The sequence below is a fragment of the Cervus elaphus genome, chromosome 23 (genome assembly GCF_910594005.1).
Source record: "Cervus elaphus chromosome 23, mCerEla1.1, whole genome shotgun sequence".
NCBI lineage: Eukaryota > Metazoa > Chordata > Mammalia > Artiodactyla > Cervidae > Cervus > Cervus elaphus.
This window is the reverse complement of record NC_057837.1, coordinates 274,352-284,086: the sequence shown is the minus strand read 5'-3', so window position 1 is coordinate 284,086 and position 9,735 is coordinate 274,352.

The following is a 9,735-nucleotide window of genomic DNA, read 5'->3' as shown; positions in this document are numbered from 1 at the left end:
CAAGCCGGCGTAAGGCCAAGGCCAGCGGACGCGCTGGGGGGCAGCCGACTCCGCGAGAAGGCTTTTTTATAAAGGGGGAGCAAGCCGGCGTAAGGCCAAGGCCAGCGGACGCGCTGGGGGGCAGCCGACTCCGCGAGAAGGCTTTTTATAAAGGGGGAGCAAGCCGGCGTAAGGCCAAGGCCAGCGGACGCGCTGGGGGGCAGCCGACTCCGCGAGAAGGCTTTTTATAAAGGGGGAGCCAAGCCGGCATAAGGCCAAGGCCAGCGGACGCGCTGGGGGGCAGCCGACTCCGCGGGAAGGAAAGTTCCTCTCCCGACCCCGAGCCTGGTGAACAGCGGACGTCATTCGGTAAGGTGAATCTGCTACCGGGAGGCAAGAAAATTCAGGGGGCCCGAAAACCCAGCGCTGTGTCGTCGGCCGACGTTTGTTTGTCCGTGTGTTTGTCTTTGGCTCTCCGTGTTTTTGTGTGTGTGTGCCGGCATTGTCTCTAGTCTCGTTCTCTTCTGGTGCATCGTTCTTTCTCACTTCTGACTTATTCTCTCTCTTCCTTACCATTTATTCTTTGACCATGGGGCAGGGAGAATCTACCCCACTTTCTCTCATGACTGACCATTTTTCGGATGTCAGGGCCAGGGCCCATGACTTGTCTTTGCTAGTCAAAAAAGGTAAATTAATAACTCTTTGTTCTGCAGAGTGGCCCGCCTTTCAGGTTGGATGGCCTCCGGAAGGCACCTTTCAACCGTCCATCATACAGGCTGTGAAGGAGAAGATTATGGCTCCTGATCCCTGGGGCCATCCGAGTCAAGTCCCCTATGTCATGGTCTGGCAGGATCTAGTAGAAAATCCGCCTAAATGGTTAAAACCTTTTGTTTACAAACTTCCTAGTTCCTCCAGTTCACAGGTCCTGGTGATGGAGACCCCCCCGGAGGAAACCAAAAAGAAAGAGGACCCAAAACCAGTCCTTCAGGAATCATCTTATCCAAACCTGATGGATCTAGAAACGGAGATAAGGCCTCCGCCATATGTGCCCTCCTTGCAATCCCCTCCGAGGAGAGAAGCTCCCACAGGTGAACCGAGAGGATTAAGAGGGCCAACGGGAACCGACCGTGAGGGGGGACCGGCATTGGGGACCCGGGGGAAAACTAAGGGAGATAGGGGTAAGCAAGACCCTGGGGACCCAGAGTTACCTTCATCCACTGTTCAGGCGCTCCCCGTCCGAGTGGGACCAACTAACCCGGACGGAGAGTGAACCTATCAGTACTGGCCCTTTTCCACGAGTGACCTGTACAATTGGAAGACCCAAAACCCTCCTTTCTCAGAGAAGCCCCAAGGCCTCATTGACCTCTTAGATTCCATTTTGTTTACTCATAATCCCACCTGGGATGATTGTCAGCAGCTGTTGCAGGTGCTCTTCACCACGGAAGAACGGGAGCGAATTCTGGCAGAGGCGCGGAAACGGGTACCAGGGGTCGACGGGAGGCCAACCGCCCAGCCTCATCTTGTGGACGAGGGGTTTCCTCTGTTGCGGCCTAACTGGGATTTTGAGCGGGTGGAAGGTAGGGAGCGTCTCCGAGTGTACCGCCAGACTCTAATGGCTGGCCTGCGGGCTGCAGCAAGAAAGCCGACAAATCTGGCAAAGGTAAATTTAGTAAGGCAAGAGCCCACTGAAAGCCCGGCAGCCTTCCTAGAGAGGCTGATGGAAGCTTTCAGGCAATATACACCTATGGACCCCCAGGCTGAGGAGTCACGCGCTGCAGTTTTGTTAGCGTTTGTGAATCAGGCAGCCCCAGATATTAGGAAGAAATTACAAAAGGTAGAGGGATTGGGAGAACAGACAATACAGGATTTACTGAAAGTAGCTGAAAAGGTATTCAATAATAGGGAGACCCCAGAAGAAAGGGAAGAGCGAATTCGGCGGGAGGAAAGGGAATTAGCGGAAAAGATCAGGAAAGAAGAGAGGGAACATAGGGCGAGGGAAAACCGGAAGAACCAGAAGGAGCTAGCCCAGATTCTTTTTGCGGGGTTAAAGGCCGGAACAGAATTGAGGGAACCTCGAGACCCCCGGACGGGAGAAAAAGAAAAACCAAAAAGGCAGGCCCTAAAGAAGGATCAGTGCGCCTACTGCAAAGAACAGGGGCACTGGAAAAACGAGTGCCCTAAGAGGGACTCAAGGAGAGGAATGACCCAGAGAGAGAAAACCCCCCCCGGAACTCGAGTTCTATATGCGGGGGAAGACAGTGACTAGGGGAGTCGAGACTCGGCACCCCTCCCCGAGTCCTGGGTAACCATACATGTGGAGGGGAAACCCGTTGGCTTCATGGTGGATACTGGCGCCCAACACTCTGTTTTAAATCAAAAACTGGGACCAATGTCTAAGAAAGCCAGCTTAGTGCAAGGAGCCACGGGGACAAAAAGATATTGTTGGACCACAGAACGGAAAGTAAATCTAGGGACCCACCAGGTGTCCCATTCGTTTTTGGTGATACCAGAATGCCCAGCCCCTCTACTTGGAAGAGACTTGTTGACTAAAGTTAATGCTCAGATCCATTTTGACCCAGGGGGAATGTCAGTCACGGATGGACTTGGACAACCGATACATGTCTTGTCCCTAGCCTTAAGGGATGAATACAGACTTTTTGCGCCTAAGCCCTCAGAGACCATAGCACTAGATGTACAACCGTGGGTCCATAAATATCCATTGGCCTGGGCAGAAACAGCAGGAATGGGACTAGCTAAACAGAGACATCCGGTCGTCATCGAGCTAAAGGCCGAGGCAGTTCCTGTGAGGGTGAGACAGTACCCTATGAGCCAAGAAGCTCGGCGGGGGATCACTCCCCACATTCGACGGCTCATGGAGGCCGGAATTCTCAGGCGATGCCGATCCCCTTGGAACACCCCCTTACTGCCGGTGAAGAAGCTAGGGGGGACAGATTACAGACCTGTCCAAGACCTGCGAGAAGTCAACAAACGGGTGAGTGACATACACCCAACTGTCCCTAACCCGTATACCCTCCTGAGCAGTTTACTGCCTGAGTACACTTGGTACACTGTGCTGGACTTGAAGGATGCCTTTTTCAGCCTACCCCTGGCAGTCCAGAGCCAAGAGATATTTGCCTTTGAGTGGACTGAGGAGGAGGGCCAACCAGTAGTACAATTAACTTGGACCCGCCTCCCACAGGGGTTCAAGAACTCCCCTACCTTGTTTAATGAGGCTCTGAGTGAGGACCTCTACGAATATCGGGCTTGCCACCCAGAGGTCATTCTGCTACAATATGTAGATGACCTTATGTTGGCTGGAACCACAGAGGAAGCTTGCAGCCGTGCCACTGGGGACCTATTACAGACCCTAGGCATCTTGGGGTATCGCGCTAGCGCAAAGAAGGCACAAATAGCCCGGCAAGAGGTCACCTATTTGGGGTATAAGATCAGGCAGGGGCAAAGGTGGCTAACCCAGGCCATGAAAGAAACAATATTGCAGATACCAGAGCCCAAAAACCCCCGCCAGGTGAGAGAGTTTCTGGGGACTGTTGGATATTGTAGACTGTGGATTATGGGGTTTGCTGAGAAGGCCCGGCCCTTATATGAGGGAAGTAAAGAGACCCCAAAGTGGACTTGGACTGAGCCAATGAAACAGGCTTTCCAGACACTCAGACGGGCCCTACTAGAAGAAGCCCCAGCCCTTGCCCTGCCTAACCCAAATAAGCCATTCCAGCTGTTTATAGATGAAAAGCAAGGAATAGGAAAGGGGGTCTTGACTCAACAATGGGGACCATGGAAGCGGCCGGTAGCATACCTTTCGAAGCGATTAGACCCGGTGGCCGCTGGGTGGCCCCCTTGCCTTCGCATCATTGCAGCTACAGCCCTCCTCGTCCGCGACGCTGACAAGTTGACGTACGGACAGCAACTCTCGGTTTACACCCCCCACGCCGTGGAAGGGGTTTTAAAGCAGCCGCCGGGTAAGTGGATCTCCAATGCCCGCTTGACACACTACCAGGCCTTGCTGCTCGATGCCCCACGGGTGCGTTTTCAGACCCCTTGCTTCCTAAATCCGGCCACGCTCCTACCCAACCCAGAGAAGGACAGCCCTCTCCATGATTGCAGTGAGATACTGGCTGAGGCCCTGGCGGCACGAAAAGACTTAACTGATGTACCCCTAAGCAACAGTGAGCTAGTATGGTTCACCGATGGGAGCAGTTATGTGAAAGATGGGCAAAGGAAGGCGGGAGCAGCCATAGTTGATGATTCAGGGCAGACGATATGGGCTGAGACACTACCCCCAAACACTTCTGCACAAAAAGCAGAATTGATTGCCCTAATACAGGCTCTGGAGCAAGCCAAAGGGAAGAGAGTCACCATTTTTACTGACAGCCGATATGCTTTCAGCACTGCCCATATTCAAGGTCCCATATACCAAGAAAGGGGATTTCGGACAGCTGAGGGAAAAGAGGTCAAAAATCTGCCTGAGATTCGCAGGCTCTTGGAAGCTGTCCAACTACCCCGGGCAGTAGCTATAGTACATGTCCCCGGTCACCAGAAGGGAGAAGACCCTAAGGCGCTGGGCAATCGTGCTGCTGATGCGGCCGCTCGAGAAGCGGCTAGCCGGGACTATGCCGCCCCCATATTAGCCGTGGGACTTCCACCCCCTGGTATGGGGACCTTGCCACCAGTTCCCGAATATTCCCTCCCCGATCTCGCCTGGATCAACAAGGATACCACCCTCCAGAAAGATGACCAAGATGGATGGTACCGAGACCAAAACAACAACCTGATCTTGCCTGCCTCCCTGGGTCGTCACCTGTGTGAACACCTGCACACAACTACACACTTGGGAGAAAAAAAGACCCTAACACTTCTCCAGATGGCCTGCCTGAGGTTCCCTCGTCAAAATGTAACTGTACGAGAGATAATTCAAGCCTGCAAAGCGTGCCAGCTGATGAGGGCAGAGAAGAAGCAGCACTCGGGAACGAGGTACCGAGGGGAAAAGCCAGGGCAACATTGGGAGATAGATTTCACCGAGGTAAGGCCAGGCAAGTATGGGTACCGCTATCTGTTGGTACTGGTAGATACCTTCTCGGGGTGGGTGGAAGCTTTCCCCACTAAGGGAGAGACAGCAATAGTGGTTGCTAAAAAGATCTTAGAGGAGATAGTGCCTAGGTATGGGCTGCCAGTAACTATGGGCTCTGATAATGGACCTGCCTTTGTGAGCCAGATTGTACAAGGGCTGGCCCAAGCTCTGGGGACGAAATGGAAGTTACATTGCGAATATAATCCCCAGAGCTCAGGACAGGTTGAGAGAATGAATCGGACCCTAAAAGAAACTTTGACAAAGTTGGCAATAGAGACTGGCGGGGACTGGGTGACCCTCCTCCCCTTTGCACTCTTTCGGGCACGTAACACCCCTTATAAGCTGAATCTTACTCCTTTTGAGATTCTGTATGGAAGACCCCCTCCTGTGTATCCTATTTTCGAAGGAAAATATCTGCCACCCCCTACTTTGGGACAATTCCAGCAAACTCTGATAGCATTAAGTAAGGTGCATAACCATGTTTGGAAATTGATTCGAGAGATACATGAGGGCCAAAACAAGAGGGCCCTCCCCTCACATAATATTGGCCCAGGTGATTGGGTTTGGGTAAAACGACACCAATCTAAAGTATTAGAACCTAGATGGAAAGGCCCTTATGTTGTTCTCCTTACCACTCCTACCGCTGTCAAGGTCGACGGGATTGGACCCTGGGTTCATTGCAATCACGTGCGGCAAGCCACATCAGAAGAACAGGAAAAAGCGCGAGCAGAATGGAAGGCGAGTCCTCACCCGTCAAATCCTTTGAAACTGAAACTTGTCCGCTGGGAGACCTCCTAATTCTCCTGCTGATGGCAGCTCTCATCGACCCAGGAGCGACCAGTCATAACCCCCATCAACCTGCTAAGATCACATGGAAACTCAACGACGGGCAAACTCATGAGCTGCTCAATGAGACCTCAGGAATCCACCCTCCAAACACCTGGTGGCCGGACCTGAACTTCGACCTCTCAAGCCTCTTCGCAAAGCAGGACGGTCTCCATGATAAGTACTATAGGGATGGGATAAAAAACCATAGGTTGGGGTTTTGGGCTTGCCCGGGCTATGTAAAAAATAACTGGAAAACCTGTGGTGGCATAGAAAGCTATTATTGCAGGAGCTGGAGTTGTGTGACCTCTTGTGATGGACCCCAGAGGTGGGATGTCGGAAACAGAGATCTAGTTAGCTTCACCTTCAAGGACCGTAGACACCAGGGGCCTCAGGTACGAGTACGATTTAACCAGGAACGGGCGAAGAAAGAAAACCGCTGGACCTCAGGACTGACTTGGGGTTTTCAGCTCCACGTAAATTGGCCCGGCCCCTACCCAGGCGAGCTTTTAATCATTAAACAGGTTATTGAGCCGGTGCAGGTACATAGTTTAGGTCCCAATCTGGTCAAAGCATTACAGGGGCACAAGGCGACCCCCAAGCCAACCCCCTTCAGACCAAGCTTGCCAGGAACATTTAACATCTCCTCTACCCCTAGCCTCAGAGGCAAACTGACAGAAACCCCTGGCCCTCTGGCTGTTACCATTAGCTCAGCAATTCAGGACCCCCTATGGGCCTTAGTGAATGCAGCCTTTACGGTCTTAAACCATACCAACCCTAATGCAACCCAGTCCTGTTGGCTTTGTTATAATCTTCACCCCCCCTTCTATGAGGCCATAGGCCTCAATGTCTCTTACTACTTATCTTCAGGCCAGAACCCACCCCCATGCCGATGGGAAGAACGCAAGGTTGGTCTCACAATGAATGAAGTTTGGGGACAGGGACTCTGTTTGGGCACAGTGCCACGTGATAAAACTTCCCTCTGTGCCCGGACTATTAGTAACCTACGCTTATATGGCAAAAATTGGATTGTGCCAGAGGTTGGGGGCTGGTGGATTTGTTCACATACTGGGCTAACCCCATGTTTAAATGTGAAGGTTTTTAACCAGAGTCAAGAATTCTGTGTTCTGGTTGCTGTAATGCCAAAAATCTTATACCACTCTGAAGAGGTTATGTACTCACATTGGGACCGAGAATTGCCAAGACAAAAGAGAGAGCCAATCAGTGCGATCACCATGGCAGCCTTGTTCAGTCTTGGGCTGGCAGGAGCAGGGACAGGAATAGCTTCACTATCTCTGCAAGGCCAAGGGTTTTCTTCCCTACGAGCCGCCATAGATGAAGATATAACTCGCATAGAAGAATCAATCAGCCACTTAGAGAAGTCTCTGACTTCCTTGTCTGAGGTGGTCTTGCAGAATAGGAGAGGATTGGACTTGATTTTTCTCCAACAGGGTGGGGTCTGCGCGGCTCTGGGAGAAGAATGTTGTTTCTATGCAGACCATACAGGAGTGGTAAGAGAATCTATGGCAAAAGTAAGAGAAGGGCTGGCGCAACGAAAGAGGGAACGGGAGGCCCAGCAGGGATGGTTTGAGTCTTGGTTTCAACGCTCCCCCTGGCTGACCACCTTAGTTTCCACCCTCCTGGGCCCGCTTATAGTGCTATTATTAACACTCACATTTGGCCCTTGTATTTTAAACCGGCTAATGTCATTTATTAAAGAACGTCTAAATACCATTCAGATTATGGTATTGAGGCAGCAATATCAGATGGTAGCTCAGGATGAAGAGAAGGATTCCTCTACAGGAACAAGAAGACAGGGGGGAATGTGAGGCTGCCAGAGTTAATACCGTGACGGGCGGCCTGGACCTAAGTTTTAGCTTCCCCCGAAATGGTAAGATTCCCTACCCCCATCAGGTAACCTGGAGCCAGCCAATCAATATGCGCCCAGTAAGAACAAAGGGAGAGCTGAAAAGCCCGCGAAAGTCTGTACCGATAGAATTACTTTGCAAACATGTAACCAATCCGCTTAAGCCAGCTACTAACCGCTTTTGCATATCTTATAAATTTGTGTACCAAGCTTGAGCCAGGGCTTTTCTGACCCTGCACCACTGTGATGTTTGTGGCAGAAAGCCCTGGCTCGAGACAGTAATAAACTTCCCTTTTTGCGAGTTGCATTGTCTTGGTAGCCTTCTCTCTTCCCGCTCGGGGATTCGGACATCGGGCATAACAGTTCCATCCCTGGCTGGTGAACTAAGATGCCAAAGCCATGCGTGGTCGGCCAGAAAAAAAAAAAAAAAATCGGGTGTGATTTTGATCGCTCATGTCATAGCCCCTCTTGATGTCACCTAGAATTGTATTCGAGGGCTAGGTAAGTAAAAGGCACATTTGTGAAAATTAACACTGGTTAAAACAGCATAAACAGGTTATCTGCTTTCCTTGATGTGTTTTATTCTGGCCCTTTGTCCTTTTGTGAGCTGTGATGGGAGAGGACACAAACACAGTCAGATGGTATCAGATAAAACAGCAGCACACTCAGCCATCAAATTCCCTCCTGTTTTGTTTTGTTTTGTTTTTTTGTCGGTAACCCTACACAGCCTGTGGGATCTTAGTTCCCCAACCAGGGATTGAAGCTGGGCTCTTGGCTGTGAGAGTGCAGAGGCCTAGCCACTGAGCCACCAGAGAATCCCCAAATCCCCACGTGTTTGATGGCTCAAAGGGAAGCTGGTAAGTATTATCAGAGACGCAAAGGAAATCTGAGACTGGATCAAACAAAATGGCCATTTCATTCTGCTCCCAGGTAGTCAAGGTTTTTGTTGTTGTTTTCTAACATGTACTTATTTAGCTTCAGCAGCCTTCCCTGCAACATGCGGGATCTTTAGTTGGGGCATTCGATCTCTTAGCTGCGGCATGTGAGATCTCGTTCCGTGACCAGCAGTGGAGCTGGGTCCCGTGCATTGGGAACTTGGAGTCTTAGCCACTGGACTACCAGGGAAGTCCCTCAACAAGTATTTTTGAGCACTTATTATGTGCTAGACAATATGTAGAAGCTCAGAAGGTGAAATGAAAGCAATACAATATCTCTGTCAAATGAAAGCTATGCAAGAATATTCTTTCTAGTATTGATCCACATGGCAAAAGTCTGGACACAGTCTTTTCAATTTAAGATTAGTTAAGGTCCAGATAGTCAAAGCAGTGGTTTTTCCAGCAGTCATGTAAGGATGTGAGAGTTGGATCATAAAGAAGGCTAAGTGGCAAAGAATTGGTGGTTTTGAATTGTGGTGCTGAAGATTTTTGAGGCAAAAGGAGATCGAACCAGTCAACCCTAAAGGAAATCAACCTTGAATAGTCATTGGAAGGACTGATGCTGAAGCTGAAGCTCCAATACTCTGGCCACTGATGGGAAGAGCCAACTCATTGGAAAAGACTCTGATGCTAGGAATGATTCAGGGTAGGGAGGAGAAGGGGACAACAGAGAATGAGATGGTTGGATGGCATCAGCGATAGGACATGAACTTTGGAAAACTCTGGGAGATGGTGAGGGACAGGGGAGGCCTGGTGTGTTGCAGTCCATGGGGTCGCAAAAAGTTGGACATGACTTGTGACTGAACAACAATAAATTAATAGATCCACCTGATGAAATTGATGCATCATCGTAAAAAAGAAGTTTGAGACATTGTTATACTAGCAGTTTAGCAAATTCAAACCCACCTTCCAGTGAGAGCTACTAGAATGGTCAGTCCATACAACACAAGGAAGAGTAGTCCCCACTCGCCACAAATAGACAAAGCCTGCAGCAACGAAGACCCAACACAGCCAAAAATAAATAGATTTTTTTTTTTTTTTGA